Below are 15487 nucleotides of genomic sequence, written 5' to 3' on the forward strand. Positions count from 1 at the left end.
ATCAAGGTGTTCCCAGGCCCCATGTATGCACTGCCAGTGCCAGTGCTGGGGGATTACAACGGAGCAGAAGTTGTGGGCCCCTCCCAGCTGGAGAATAACATCAAGGTAACCCTAAGCAGGATGTAAGCACAGTTTAGACTGCAGTGTCTCAGTGACATTCTGGGGTAAGGAGGAGGCACAGGATGTGAGAAAGGCCCGTAGATGAGGCCATGGAGGAGCTGAGGCTGCGATGGGTCCAGGAAGATGAGCATCCTGGGTGTCCCAGCCTCAATGCCTCCAGAGGCAGACAAAGGCTGGGCAAAAGGACTTTGCCTGAGAGATGCGCAGATGTTCTCATCAAGCACAAGGGAGAGAGTGAGAACATGAGTCAGGACAGGCAGCAAGGCCCAGAAAGGGTCCATTGTTGTGCAAGCCACCCCTGTTTGTAGCTGGGCTCAACCCTGCCGAGGGGCCAGGAAGCTGCGGTGTATATCTGCTCATTCCAGTGCCCCACAGAATTGACATTGCTTCCTGTCAGGAACTTTCTGACATTCCCTTGGCCAGAGAATGTTCTCAGGCCAAGAGACACAGAGAGCTGAGGACTGTGGGCAGGTAGGCCGAGGGGTTGTGAATGGGACACCAACAGCATCTGCTAGCTTTGGCAGATGGGAGCTAGGGCCACTCCATGCTAAGGGACAGCATGAACAAAACAAAGGAGAAGATGGGTTGAGTGAGGAGCTCACCAAGCTTTGCTCCAGAGGGAGAGAGTATTTGAAATTGGGACTATCCACAAAAATCACCAAATATATGAAGGGCAGCAAGGAAACTCTAAGAGGGGAAAATGGGCAGCAGTGTGGAGCTGCTGGACACCACTGATGGTGGGAGGTGTTAGAGAGGGAAATGCCTCTTGTTCTGGGGTGATGATGATCTTGCAGCACCGGCCTGGGCCTGCAGTTGGACAATGGTGACCGGATGAGTGGCCAGTCATGGTTCCACTCAATGCTGGTGAATGAGCTCTCCCCTGGCAGTTTGCAAAGCTCAGGTCCACAGCTGACTGTGGAACTGGAAGTGCCACAGCACCCACCCCTGCCACCAAGCCATGCCCCCCTTCTGCTGCTAAATGGAGAAAGGATGGAGCCTACATTAGAAACCAGAGAACTGGCAAAGTGGGTGGGACAGGAGGTTCCTGGCAAGTGACAGACAGAACTACAGAATGCCGCGAGAGAAAGGAAGGTGGTTGGCCTTTCGGTCAGAAGTGCTGACTGGACATGGAGCACTGCTACGGTGACTGGCACAGCCACCACTATGAACAGCGACTCTCCCAGACCCTCCCTCACCTGCCACCCATCGTAGTGGATGCTCCTCTTGAATGGCTGGGGCGAGAGGGATACTGCATGTGATGGAACTGATAAACCAGTTCAAATAGCATTAGACTCACTCTCGGATACTGTCTCATTGAAACACATTGCTCATTTATTCCCCTTCATCATCCTTTGAGACACAGTCATTATTTTCCAGATGAGGCCTGCTCAAGGGCATTTGGCTGCTGGGGGCTGAAACCTCTCACTGCAACCAGGTTCATTTGGCTCCAAGTCCTGTGTGCTCTTTATGAAGTCATAGCAAGGCCTGGACTAGGGTGAGAAAGGACAGGTGCCTGTCAAGCAGGACTTAAAGGAGGCGCTGGCCCTCAGGGGCATGCGAGGGCAGGGTGAGCACCTGAGAGTGAGGGCCTCCTTAAAGTCTGTGGTCCAGGGTCTTTTGGTCCCCTAACCCCAGAGCAGAAAAGAAAGCCTTCAAATCCAGCTGCTGCCTGAAGAGCCTCAGACTCACTCCCCTGAGGCAGCAAAGTGCATTTCTTTACCCAGAAGGCCCTGTAGTGCTGACTGGAAGATGGGGCTGTCAGGGACTCATGGGAAAGAATGGCACATTTGCTACAAACTCATTCCGCTTAGTTTTACCCTGTGGCTGCCCCTGTAGTGTCATTTGTGACACCAGGAATGTGTTCCATACCAACCAAATAGCTTCTCTTTCTATTCGTGCCAGTGCCTGGAACTATATAATCATTCATTTATTCATTCATTAATTCATTTATCTGTAGCCTTCCTCTTTATATAGGCTTAGAGAGCCACTACTCAAAGCCAAGCCTTACATCAGGCAGCAGAGATACCAAGATGAGGTTGAAGAAAACACACAGGTTTCTCCTCTCATGGACTCCAACGAGTATGGCAAAAACATGGTAATTAGAAGTCATTAGCAGATTGCTCTCAGCAAGTGGAAAGCGGTGAGAATTCTGAGCCAAGCCTTCTCTGGACTTCAGGGAAGTCCCTCTAAGGAAGTGAGTCTAAACTGGAACTCCACTGCCTCTTGTATGTCTACCCTGGAGTTCCCACCTTTAAGGGTTTCTGGGAACATTAAAATATATAGTGTGAGTGGATTTGGCCCTCTCTGAGTCTGAGAGAGCAGGTGTGCAGTAAAAGTTAACGCTTGCTAACTTGGAGTCTTATGGCTCCTTATAGGGCTGAGACTTGACCTTGTGACTCCAGCCTAGGGTTATGTAAGGATGTGACTGACCTTAGAGGATTCCATGGGAACTGTAGCTGTACATGTGGAACCCATTTGTTTGCTGACACTTCTCATTTCTTTTCAGAACAAACCTACATTCCTAGACCTATAATTTTCTTGAGAAAATGGGTTTATCATAAGTCACTCGATAAAATACCCTACCATGGCTTCCCAGTACAAACCCTAGTTTCAATTAGTCTTATTTTCTTCCTGAACTGATGATTCCCAAATCTATCTACCTGTTCATTAGGATCACTGGAGACCTATTAAAATGTCCAAAGTCCAGGCCACACCCCAGACCAATTAAATCAGTCACTGAGGCTAAGATCAATATTTTTTTATGCTCCCCAGTCAGAATTGGAATTTCAACTGCTGGTCAGTTTCTGCTATGAACATGGGTTGATATGGGTGCGATTGTGGGGCTAGCGTTGCCATCTCTCCCTATTAAACTTCTCCTACTAGAGCTACAATACTTTTAGGCCCTTGGAGAGCTGTGCTTTTCTAATTCTTGTACTTCCACTGTTCTACCTCTTTTATTCAAGGCAGGCTTTCATGCATGCATTTATTCTTTCATTCACTTACAAGAATATACTGAATATGGATTCTAGGAACTAGGAATGAGTTGTTGACCTTGGGCTAGGGTGAGAACATTTGAATGGTTCTTCGTGGTGACCCACCTCCCCTGCCCCCATAAAAGCCTCTCTCCTTTCTTCCTTCCAGTCCACTGATTCCTGGGCCCAGGCAGCACCAATCGTTTCCTTGCTTGTAGTCAGTTCCCTGCCTAACAAGTAATGCCTGCCGTCCCCTCCTCTTGGAGGGTGTATTAGTCTGTTTTCACGCTGCTGATGAAGACATACCCCTGACTGGGTAATTTATAAAGAAAAAGAGGTTTAATGGACTCACAGTTCCACATGGCTAGGGAGGCCTCACAATCATGGCGGAAGGTGAGGAGGAGCAAAGTCATGCCTTACATGGCAGCAGGCAAGAGAGAAAGCCAAGTGAAAGGGGAAATCCCTTATAAAACCATCAGATCTCAACAGACTTATACTACCACAAAAGCAGTATGGGGGAAACTGCCCTTATGATTCAATTATCTCCCACAAGGTCCCTCCCACAGCATATGGGAATTATGGGAGCTAGAATTCAAAATGAGATTTGGGTGGGACACAGCCAAACCATATCAAAGGGTCCAAATTCAACCCTTCTACAGTTAACTACCAATTCCCAAAACCTCTTGACTGTTTCACAGAGGTTGTTTTTTTTTGAGGACATAGTAAAAAATAATTTTAGAAACATGCCCTGATAAGTCTGGGTTCTTGAAATTGAGGTGGTGAATCCTTCAGCCCTCCCTAGTAGCCCTGAATGAGTCCTATCTTCTGAACTAGACTCCAAGCGTCCCTAACGGCAGCAGTGATTTCCAGTCCTCAAATGACACAGTCAAAACTCTCACTAGATGCTTGTTGAGTGACATTTAGCAGATCATATGTTGATTGGAGAAAAGGAGGGAGGAAGAAAGGAGAAGAGAACAGGAGGGAGAGGAAAAGGCAGGAGATAGGGAGTAAGCCAGAGAGGAGAGAGACAAAGAGACACAGAATGGAAACGATTTTGAGATCCTACCTACCTGTCCTGTCCATTGCCTTGTGGAGGACAGAGGAATGGGGCATCTGAGCTCACTCACACTGCCAATTTGAACTGTTCTGCCCTAGCCTCCCTCTCTACCCACTTGAGAGTGTTGGGAAGCTGCCCCATGAAGACTTTATACAAAGCAACACCATAGTAACTGTTTTCTCCACTAAAAGATGCCTATACAATGAAGCTCTGCACTCTTGTCTGCCCCTCTCAGCAACTGGGAGAGTCTTCCACTATCTCCAGCAAAGGACTCGCCAGTCACTGAGTGACTCTATCTCATATCCTCATGACTGTCATTACCAGCATTAGTATTTTCTTTATTCTTTCGCATTTCCCTGGCTCTGCTGGTCTAAAATGGGCTTTCTGTGATTTTAATTGGCTATCATCAGGACTGAGCTCAGTGAGGGAGTCACAGAGTTCATTTGACTAAGGCACAAGCAGAGGCGGAAGTCTGAACAACTTGCTCAGGGTCTCCAGCTCCAGAGTCCTGCAGATGAAGGCTCACACTCCCTAAGTTTACTATCCTTTCCTCAGCCCCATCTTGTCCTTCCCCAAGGGGGAAATCGCTTCTACAGTTATCACACTAGGAGAAATTATACTTCCCTGAATTGTAAGCTTGGGCATCTCTGTGTCAAAGTAGAGAATAAGTCAGGGAGGTAGCTTGTGTCTTTGAGGGATGTGAGGGGCTGGGCTTGGTGAGCAGATGGACAGAGCTGAGCTGCTGGGTTCCACGTCAACAATGGCAAGTCCATGGGGAATTTCTGCAGAATTAGATATACTGCTGGATGTGAATAATTAAGGATTCTGATGTGGTCAGGTAGATTAATGTCCCTCTGAAAGCTCTGGATCAATGTTGGAAGGGAAAAAAATAAAAGACATGCATAATTAAAAAAAAACCATCAGAAACTTTGCTTGACATGATGACATTACTGATTTTTTTATGATCTCAAATATACTCTATAAACGTTATTAATTTAGTATCGTTAATAGCTCATCCTTCAAATGTCAGGCAAGAGCCAAAGCTGAAAAATAGAACCGCTTAGGGCTGGAAAAAATCCAGGAAAAAGAGGCGGAAAGTTCTAGGAACATGAGGCCCTGGGCTGCCTCCAGCTTCCTGAGAAACTCCCAGCCAAGCTCTCTGTTGCTGTGACTTCTCCCTCTTGGGCTACTTTGTGGTTCACAAAAATGGCCAACTCTGGCCCATTCACTAGGCATCTGCCATCTTGGCTTGCCTGGCCTTATGCACAGAGTAATGCCAGGGATCCAGTGTGGGAGAATGTTGAGGTGCTCCAATAAGTCTCTCCTCCAAAATAAAGACCTCCTGATGGTGCCCGATACCCAGCTGCTCATGATCAGGTGCGGCATCCTGTTGAGTTAAGCATCACCTTCTCACAGCTGGGTCTCTCTGAAAATGCAGGTGCTTCTACAGAGGACAGTATACTAATACGATATACTAATAGTATTTGTAAGGAATGTTTACAGGATGCTTACTATGTGCCAGGCACTATTCTAAGTACTTTACATGCATTATCGCATTTAATCCTCATAGCAACCAGGAATATTATTACTTCCAATGTTATGTCTAAAAAAATAGATTCAAAGACACTAAGTAACTTAGCTGGGGTCACACAGCTAATAAGTGTCAGAGCTAGAACTCAAACTGGGTCTGACACCAGCAGCTGCATCTTTAGTCACTACGTACATCTGTCATCCTGGTTGATTCCTGATGTATTAATCAAGCGACACTAGATTTATCCACAAAGAAGAAAGCACCTTGCTCTTTCAGAAAGAAGGGGAGCTAAAAGTGGTGAAGTTGTGGGTGGGTAAAGAAGGAGTTACTGGACAGAGGTGCTAGAAGCATTTTCCCCAGCAACAGTGTCATCTCCTTTAAACGACTCTGGAGGGGAGGGGCTCATGTGTCACCCCACTGGGCCCCATGGTAGGACTGAGCCTATCCCACACTCTGCATGCCCCCTGAAGCGGCTCAGAAGACCCAGCCTCCTGGTTGATTCTTAGAAAGGTTGGAAGCATATGTTCTCCAAAGACTAGAGGAGACTAAAAAGTCCCCCAAAAGTCCTAACATTTCAACCTAGAGTGGACTTGACCCTAGAGAGCCAAAGTAGGGCATGCCAGGAACAGATGTCTTAAGGGACAGCAGCTTGGGAAACAGAGCTAGCTTGAAATCAGAAGCCTTAGATTGAGGAGTTGATGTTGGACAAGCTTGCTCACTCTCGCTGTCTCGCTCTCTCGCTCTCTCCATCTCTCCCCTCAGTTTTTTGCATCATAAAGTGACAGTATGGCTCTGAAGTCTTCTACCAAGCCTGTGTTCCTGTAACATGGATTTTTCCTTAAAAGGACAAAGCATGACCATATCCCCTGGGAGCCTGGATGCCCGGGAGCCAAGGTGCAGAGATATCTGAGAGAGAGCAGAGTAGGAAGGCAGTGTCCTCACCATCGGGCCCTCAGCATGACTTGCCTTGCACAGTGGGATACCCAGCAGATTCTCCAAGGACCTCAGAGTGCTGTGTTCTTGTTTCTTTAAGGACTGTCTTTTCTTAGACAGTCCTTAAGAGAAGGGAAGGGATAGCTAATCCTATATTGAGCCAAAATACAGATTTAATTTATCTGCTCAGTTCAATTGCTCAGGAAAAGCAAATCCAGAGTTGTTTGACTGCTCTAATGAGTCTTCAATATAAATGAGCAAGCGGGGTTGCCCATGTAGACACAGGCTGAGCCAGCAGAGCACAGTTTGCTCAGCTGCCTGCAAAGGTGGCTGGATGTCTCCACAAATCACAGTGTACCTGTGCACGTACACACACACCGGCACAGTTTCTTACTATTAAATTAGCCAAGTTGGATCTCAGCAGTGGGAAATCTGCATTTTAATATTAAATCAGTAATTAATAGCCTAGACACTTGGTTCACTTTCCTTTTATTGGCTTTACATAGATACAGAATGGACAGAGGTGGCCTTTCTTCCAACCAGCAAGCTGTCTCTCCCTCACCACCCCTCCTGCCCACCTCCTGAGAATGAATATGTTCCCATCTCATTTGCATCCTATTATTAGTGCATTGAAGCTATAGTCACGTACAACCTCTTTATATTCACTTGAAAATTAAATTACAAAAGTTTTTCTACATTGCAATTTATGTTCTGGTTGGAGCCAATTGTTTTTTGTATTCCAGCAAATATCACAGTCTCCAGGACTTAATGAATTCATAAGCATTGATTCCTAGGGGGAATAGTATGCACAGTATATTGGAAAATAGAGAAGCTCAGCCTAATGTCAAAATGTTTTACTTTCTCCCACCCAAGCCTTACATACACTTGGGAAATTCTTGTGGATGCCAGGCAGCTTATGTCTGCAGGCACCTGTCAATACTGCCTGCTGTACTGAGGGGTGCCTGCAAAAAGCTATGCCTTCGGAATATATCAAGCAATGGATGCTATAGAATCTAGGTATTTTTATGCAATCTGTTCTTTTAGGAGAAATCAGTAATCAGCTTCAACCCCTACCTTGGCCACTCCCCAGTTCCTAAAAGCCAAAGCCACTGCCTCCATCCACAATAGAAGTCACACACTTGTAGCCGACTGACATATTTTGTAAGTATTTTGTGACTTTTTTTCTTAAAAGCCAACATTTAAATATTTGGAGATTTCACCTAAAAATCCAGATTTTTGACTTTCTTAAAAACATCTGAATGTCTGACAGTATTGAGCCGATGTTCAACATGATGGCAGTCTAGAGGTGTGGAGTAACAGCAGTCAGCTTCCTTGAAACAGTGAATGTCAGGGGACATACTCTACAATTTGATCCTCACCACTTGTGGAAAGAGGCCCAACAGGATTTGCCATTTTTTCAAAGAACATGTATGCTTTTGTCTCCACAATCTCTATTAAAAGTGGGAAAACAAAAATAGACCTAGAAAGCAAAGATCTCAATCCAGGGGCAAGAATATATTTTTCTGAAGGAAGTTAAACAATGTTGCTGCTTAATTTCCAAATAGAGTACTCAGGAATTTTTCCTGAACCTAGCTTGCTTTACTGTAAGGACGTCCTAGCTATTGTTTTATTACTTGCCTTGCCCCTGGAGACATTTGAATTTTAGACCCCTTGACCTTGGTGGTTTTTAGGGAAACCCTGTATCAGGCAGACCCTTTCAACATGGTGTGGCTCCCCATCTGGGGGTCTCAGTGTCAGCCACCCTTCCAGACCTGGGAGCCTGTGCCCCACTCTTCTGATGCTCTCCGGCTGCTTTGGCACTTCCACTTCCCTAAGTCCAGATGCACCAGTGCTTGACGTCAGGCTGAGATCTGGGCCTCCGCTGTCTGTAACGACTTGTCTGCTTCACCCCTGAGTCCCTTGGTGTGAAATAATAAGAGATATATATATGTATGTGTGTGTGTCGCTGTCCAGTTCTTGACATAGAGCTCCTAAAACTCTTATGGGTAGGGAAACTTGGAGATCTTTTATTCTAATATTTGGCCTTTGGCCCCACATCCTGACACAGCGCTCCTAAGACCTTTGTAATTTCCCGAGAGACAGGAGCTTCTAATATAGAGCCACTGCATCCCTTGGAATTTCCTGGGTGATAGGAACACCTTTTGTTTTAATGAGGTGACTCCTGGTGGGCTCCTGGATAGCTTCGGGAACCAGCCATGTGATAAGAACCAACCAACCTCTGGGGAGGGAAGAAGGGCTGAAGGTTGAATTGCTCACCAATGGCCAATGATTTAAGCAATCATGCTTACATAATAAACCCTCCATCAAAACCTAAAAGAACAAAGTTCAGAAGGCTTCTGGATTGCTGAATGCATGGAAGTTCCCAGAGGGTGGCACACTTTGGATAACTCCAAGGTGTGCAAGGAACTATCCATGTATCCATGGAAGCTCCATGCTCCTTCTCCCCTACCTTGCCCTGTGCATCTCTTCTATCTGTCTGTCCATCTGTATCCTTTGTGATATCCTTTATAATAAATGAGTACACAGAAGTAAGGTGTTTCTTTACATTCCGTGAGCCATCCTAGTAACTTAATTGAATCTAAAGAGGAGAACTCTGATTTATAGCTGGTCAACCTGAGACTCACAACAGGCATGTGAAGTGGAGGCAGTCTTGTGGAACTGAGCCCTTAACTTGTGGGAATGGATGCTGACTGCTGGTAGATAGTGTTAGAATTGCGCTAATTTTTAGGAGCTGAGGTCCATTGGAGAACTGCTTGGTAAACTCTGACACATCTGGTGTCAGACATGAAGTATCATTTCGAGTGTTGAGTGCAAGAGTAGGAAAAACAGTTTAGTTATTCCTATCTCTTTCATTTGGCGACACCCTTGGATTGGTACTCATCACTTACTCTTGGATTCAAAACCCTGCATTCTTGTCTTCTGGGTCATTACAGAGCTAATATTGCACATCTAACCTCTTAGCCTGTCCTAGGTTCACCGTGCCTCCATTCCTCTACCTGTTGGGCATTGCCAAAAAATTATGTAAGGTAGAAATTCAGTGAGGGAAAGAAGGGCAATCTCCTGGAGACTGAAGGAAGAATCAAGGCCAAACCAGAGAGGCAAAGTTACTGGTATGGAGACTCTCACAGGTAACCTGCAGAGCTCAAACCTCCTGCCTCTCTTTATGGTGCTCTCTCCATTATCTAGCATCCACCTGTGCTCATGCACACAATATTTGTGCATAACCATTTTTAACAAGACCATCTGCTGCCCTTGAACCTCACATCACAGGGCCCACCTTGTAGGAAAGGCTCTTTAGCTAGCAATGATCGTGTCCAGGACAATTCCAGGTTTTACCATACTTGGAGGCATTGAGAGGGACTTGCGGGACTGACCCATCTCATCTTTCTTTGCAACTTTCAAGAAATTGATGGGTAATCTAAAAGGCGTATGTTTACAGACCTGCAGTTATAGTATCAGAGTTTCCTCTATGTAGTGGAGATTATGGATCTGAGACCTGAAAAGAAGTGATCCAATAGAAGTATAGGTTGTCTTAGTTCCCGGTGCTGACTCAGAGAGGAGCCTCTGGGCTGACTTAACCTCTTTGCTGTGCACTGTCATTCTGTCTCCACCCAAACATCATGACAGACATCAGCAGTACTTCCCATGATTCTTGAAGAGGAGGCTGTGTGCAACAAAGTCATCATAGGATATTTTGAGAAATAAACCTGTCAAAGTATAATTGCTCACTCATCTTAGCCCCGTGCATCGTGGAAAAGAATACGTGCCAGAAGTGGAAGTCTCTTTTTTTTCCTGTCTAGCACCATCTTGTCAGGAGCAGCAATTCCAGAGACAAAACCTGGGGAGATTTCAGCACTGCTGGGTGTGCCTTCTGCACAGCAGGAGTGGGCTTCCAGCTGGAGCCCAGATGAAGGTTAACTATAGGACAATTTACGAGTAAGTGGGAGTGGTATTAGGAATTACATTCTGGCTGAGAGTGACTAAGTGCTTCCACCTGGGAAAGCAGATCCAGCCCCATAGGATGGTGAAGGTCATCCCTGCTCCAGGGTTAGATCTACAGGAACGGCTGCTCCACAATGCCACACACAGTTCTTGCTGCAAGGTCTTTTGCAAAGAACACTGATTGCCTACATCTCTTGTCTGGGATGCAGTTCTCTTTCTCCCCATTCTCCTGGTTTTGTTTTGTTTGTTTGCTTTTCCTGATTTCTAACATCTGACCTTGTCTGTGCTACCTTCTGCATCTCTCTTTGTCTTATTGAGTCTCCTGGCATATTTCCTCCCTCCTACCTATCATGGACACGTGAACTAGTGCTGGCCAATGAGGTAGAAGTGAGTATCTCTGGGCTGTACTTCCTGGAAGTCTGTTGTATATGTACATATCAATATATTTGTATATACAAATAGGTGTACAACAGCTGACTCAGCTGACACATAGCTTTTGTCTTATTCTTACCCCTTCTTCCTGACCAGAATGGAAAAGAGATTCCCATGGGTGCAGCATTCTTATTCTGGCCTCCAAAGATAGTCACACGAAAACGATGCCAGGGCAGAATAAGAAAAGCAGCCTGGCCCCTACAGGGCATCATGGACTGTTAAACTAGTCCTGGACTTTCATTTGAGATTTATTGTCAGGTGAAAAAAATAGCCTCTATTTTGTTAAGCTACTGCTGTTTGCTTCCTGTTATTTGCAGCTAAACTCAGTCCTAAAAGATACATAAATCCTGTTCATTTTTCCAAAGGGTCTGCAGAAATACTGCCTTGGGTGTCTAACTATTACTGACTGAATTGTGCCCCTTTAGAATTCATATGTTGAAGTCCTAACCCCTCATAAGGGAATGTGACCATGTGTGGAGATAGGGTCTTTAAAAAGGAAATTACAATGAAATGAGCTCATGAGGGTGTGGTTCCTAATCCAGTGTGATTGGTGTCCTTATAAAATGAGACATAGGGAGAAGATAGTCATCTGAAAGCCAAGGAGAGAGGCCTGGAGCAGATCCTGACCTTACAGCCCTCAGAAGAAACCAACCCTGCCAATACCTTGATCTCTGACTTCCAGCCTCCAGAATCACAAGGAAGGCAAACTTCTGTTGTTTAAGCCACACCCTCCATTGTACCTTATTATGGCAGCCCTGGCAAACTAACACAAAGACCTGTATTTCCTGACCATGGGATCCTCCATGGTCAGGAAGGGGCTTAGCAGTTGGGCCACCTGTATTAGAAATGCCTGAGATTCCTGTTAAAAAATAGGGTAGAGTTCAGGAATCTTTATTTTAACAAGTTTCTCCGATGATTCTTAAGTGCTCTATGGTTTGAGAACCACTAGTTTGAAAACCACTAGTTCTTTAAGGTCTTACAGAACACAAATGAGATAGAGGAGAAGTTGACACTCCACTGGCAGGCTGGGGAGTAAGAAGTATTTGAGGGACAGACTAAGACTGACCTGAGACCAGGAGAGAGACACACTGCAGAGGAACAGTATGAGCCAAGACCCCAAGGTGGGAAAGAAATAGGTGTGTGTGGTGGTAATGATAATAATAATGATAGTAATCTCAACTACCATCTTCATGATATCTTATAACTTACATAGCAATTTTAATTATATTATCTAATTTAAATCTTCACCTGTAAGGTGAGATTTATAGGTAAGGATTAAAGGTGGAGATGACCAGTGAAGTTACAGGTCAGCTCAACCCTGTGAGGAAGTTAATATTTTATTATCTCCATTCTGCAGGGGAAGACACCAAGTCTACATACTAGAAACAGTATATGCTGGTTGTCAAAGTCTCCATGGTTTTTTGGTGACAACCAGGAAGCCTCAAAGTGAGCGTGACTCCACTTCATGCTGCAAGTGGCCAGAATCCATGATCCCCTAAAGCACTGCAGCTCTGCCTGCCTTGACAATGGAGTGGGGAACTGAATAAAATAATCCTATAAAATGATCCCTTGAGAGAGTGATTGGCTAGTGGGAAGACAGGAAACATAGGAAGAGGGTAGCTTCCTCTCTTCCACTTGTATATTTTGGGCCTACTTTAAAAGGGTCTATAGTGAAGACAGCCCATCAAGCAGGTGGTGCTGATGAAAAGAGATGGGAAGGAGGCTCCAGGACTTATCACTCTTTCTACCCCATTAAGGAGGTACCCTCTTTTCTTACCACCTTCAAACAAGCCCACTTGGGAATTTGGGGGTAAGGCAGGACTTCAGCTTAGGGACAAGCATTCTTCCCTTGCAGGTATGTGCAACAGTAAAAAGGCAACTAGGGAATGATGACTGAGCACGAGGCACCCTGGTCACTGTGCTGAGGCCATGGCATTTGGATAGAATAGACCCCAACACTGCTCAAGGGATAAGTCTACTTGTCTTTCTATTTGTCTAGCCATCTATCTATCCATTCTTGCTCCTTACTATAAGTATTTGATGTTGTGTATAAAATGCCCACAATATAAAAGAATAAAATAAATACTCAAGGGAGTTATTAGTTAAGGGGACTATGAGAGGAAAATATGGCAATAAAAATAAAGGAAAAACTAACACACAGACCATCAAATGCAGACCATTAGACCTGGTACTGTGGCAGCTGAGTGCTTCAAAATGTGACTCTGGGCTTCCCAGCAGCCAAAACAAAGACAGGATAAAACACATGGTTATAAGAAGCAAACTGCCTATAACAGGAAGAAATTGTTTTGAAGAATGCCAGTTGTAAGCAGAAAAGCAGAACTCAGCTCTTCGTGATGATGAGGCCCAAGAGGAATTTCTCCCATGGGCCGTCGTGAAGAGGACACCATGCTCTAGAGGAAAACATTCTTAGCAAAATCCCCACAATGACATTTGTTAGACTATTAATCTGAGCCTCTCAATGGCATAATGCCAAAGCATAGTACAGGAGAGGCAAAGCAGCCTGCATGGGAAGCATGGTGATGGCGTTTTGAAAAAGGGTAACATTTACAGTACCTAGAGCAGGGAGTCTTAACTTTGAGAAGCTGTATGCCCTTGGAGACTCTTTTGAAAAGTTTATAACCTGTACAGATAAACATGTATATGCACGAATTACAAAACTTTATATATAATTTCAGAGGCAGGTTACAGACAACTCACACCCCAGAAGAAGACCCTTTATGGGGCATGAGTTAAGAGGCACTGAAAAATGAGGACTGCCTAAAAAGATGATGCCAGGAAGACAATTGAAAGTGTTGCTGGATTGACAGATTTGGTCCCATATTTCCTGGAATATGGAACCAAATAGGAATACTATTTTATGTATTCCTAACAAAGTTTTCCTTTGAAAATTCACTTACCTAAATGGAATTTCCCTCTGATACAACAACAGCAATGATAAAATATATATCTGGGATTTCCATGGACTAGACATACTTTTCCTTATTCCTCCCACAAAGTAACTAAAAATCCTGCATGTTATATATAAAACAGATGTAAGAAAACTCTGAAAAATGAAGAAAAGAAGGAAACCGGCTAGGGACTTCAGAACCTAAGGAACAACATGGGGTAAGTTTCGTGAATTTCCTTTTTGCTTTGTACACTCCCATTTGGAACTGAAAAACCAGCAACCCAGAAATACCAATAGGTAGGCGAGGATTAAACAAAAGTCTGCTTTTTCTAGCCAAACAAGTAGGAAAAGAACAACCTAGAAAGACATAAAACTTTTAGACAATAACTGCTCTACTTCAGTCAAACCCTACAGAAAAGACTGTAATCCCACCTCCACTCATGCCAGCAAAAGTAGAGTAGGGAGCCTAGGCTTACAGTCTCGTTAGGTATAGTGAGGAACCCCAGCTTTTCTGCTCCGGTAGTAGCAGAGAAGAGCAAGTAGTGGGCCTGAACATCAACTCAGCATTACCTACCAGGGAATAGTAAGCCACACTCTGCTGCCCACTCAGTGTCAGTAAAGAACACAGAAGGAATAGTAATGAGTTGCTCCAACCCCTCCCAACCAGAGACTTATCAATGGAGGCCTAGCAGGGAGCAGAACTTCCATCTCCGTAACAAGAAGCACACTCCTTGGGTGTAGCAACAGAACCCAAGTTGGAAACCTGGACTTTTATTTGTAGTTGGCAGCAGCAAGACAGCACAACCCCTTCCCTACCTGGATGGTATTAAAGAAAGCTAGCTAAAATAAGACTTTTAAACCAATTTCATAGTCTCATAACATAACCCAAAATATCCAGGTTTCAATAGAAAATTGCTTGTCATACCAAGCATCAGGAAAACCTCAAACTAAATGAAAAAAGGCAACCAATAGATGCCAACAGCAAATGTGGCAGAGATGTTACAATTATCTGACAATGATGTTAAAGCAGCCATCATAAAAATACTCAAATAAGCAATCATGAGCCCACTGCAAATGAAATATATATAGAATGTCTCAGTAAAGAAATAGGAGCTATCAAAGAGAACCAAATTGAAATTTCAGAAATGCAAAATACAATAATTGAAATAAGCTTAATAAATGGGCTCAAAAGAATGAAAGAGTCCAAGGAAGGAATTCATGAAATGAAAGATAAAACAATAGAAATCATCCAGTCTTGACTGGGCGCAGTGGCTCATGCCTGTAATCACAACACTTTGGGAGGCCAGGATGGGCAGATCACTTGAGGTCAGGAGTTCAAAACCAGCCTGGCCAACATGGTGAAACCCTGTCTCTACTAAAAATACAAAACTAAAAATTAGCCAGGCATGGTGGTGTGCACCTGTAATCCCAGCTACTTGGGAGGCTGAGGCAGGAGAATTGTTTGAACCCAGGAGATGGAGGTTGCAGTGAGCCGAGATTGTACCACTGCACTCCAGCCTACGTGACAGAGCAAGACTCTGTCTCACCGAAAAAAAAAAAAAAACACCCAA

At 44.6% G+C, this 15487-nt stretch overlaps 1 long non-coding RNA gene across 1 annotated transcript; it reads left to right on the forward strand.

Annotated features, from left to right (window-relative positions):
• Positions 1 to 1616: 1616 nt before the first annotated feature.
• On the forward strand, positions 1617 to 12566 carry LOC129060913 (uncharacterized). Its single transcript, XR_008527803.2, has 5 exons — positions 1617 to 1687; positions 2078 to 2314; positions 7658 to 7774; positions 10435 to 11266; positions 12366 to 12566. It is a non-coding gene; the product is annotated as an uncharacterized LOC129060913 (long non-coding RNA).
• Positions 12567 to 15487: the final 2921 nt, after the last annotated feature.

This window comes from Pongo abelii, chromosome 7 (assembly GCF_028885655.2).
Source record: "Pongo abelii isolate AG06213 chromosome 7, NHGRI_mPonAbe1-v2.0_pri, whole genome shotgun sequence".
Classification (NCBI taxonomy): domain Eukaryota; kingdom Metazoa; phylum Chordata; class Mammalia; order Primates; family Hominidae; genus Pongo; species Pongo abelii.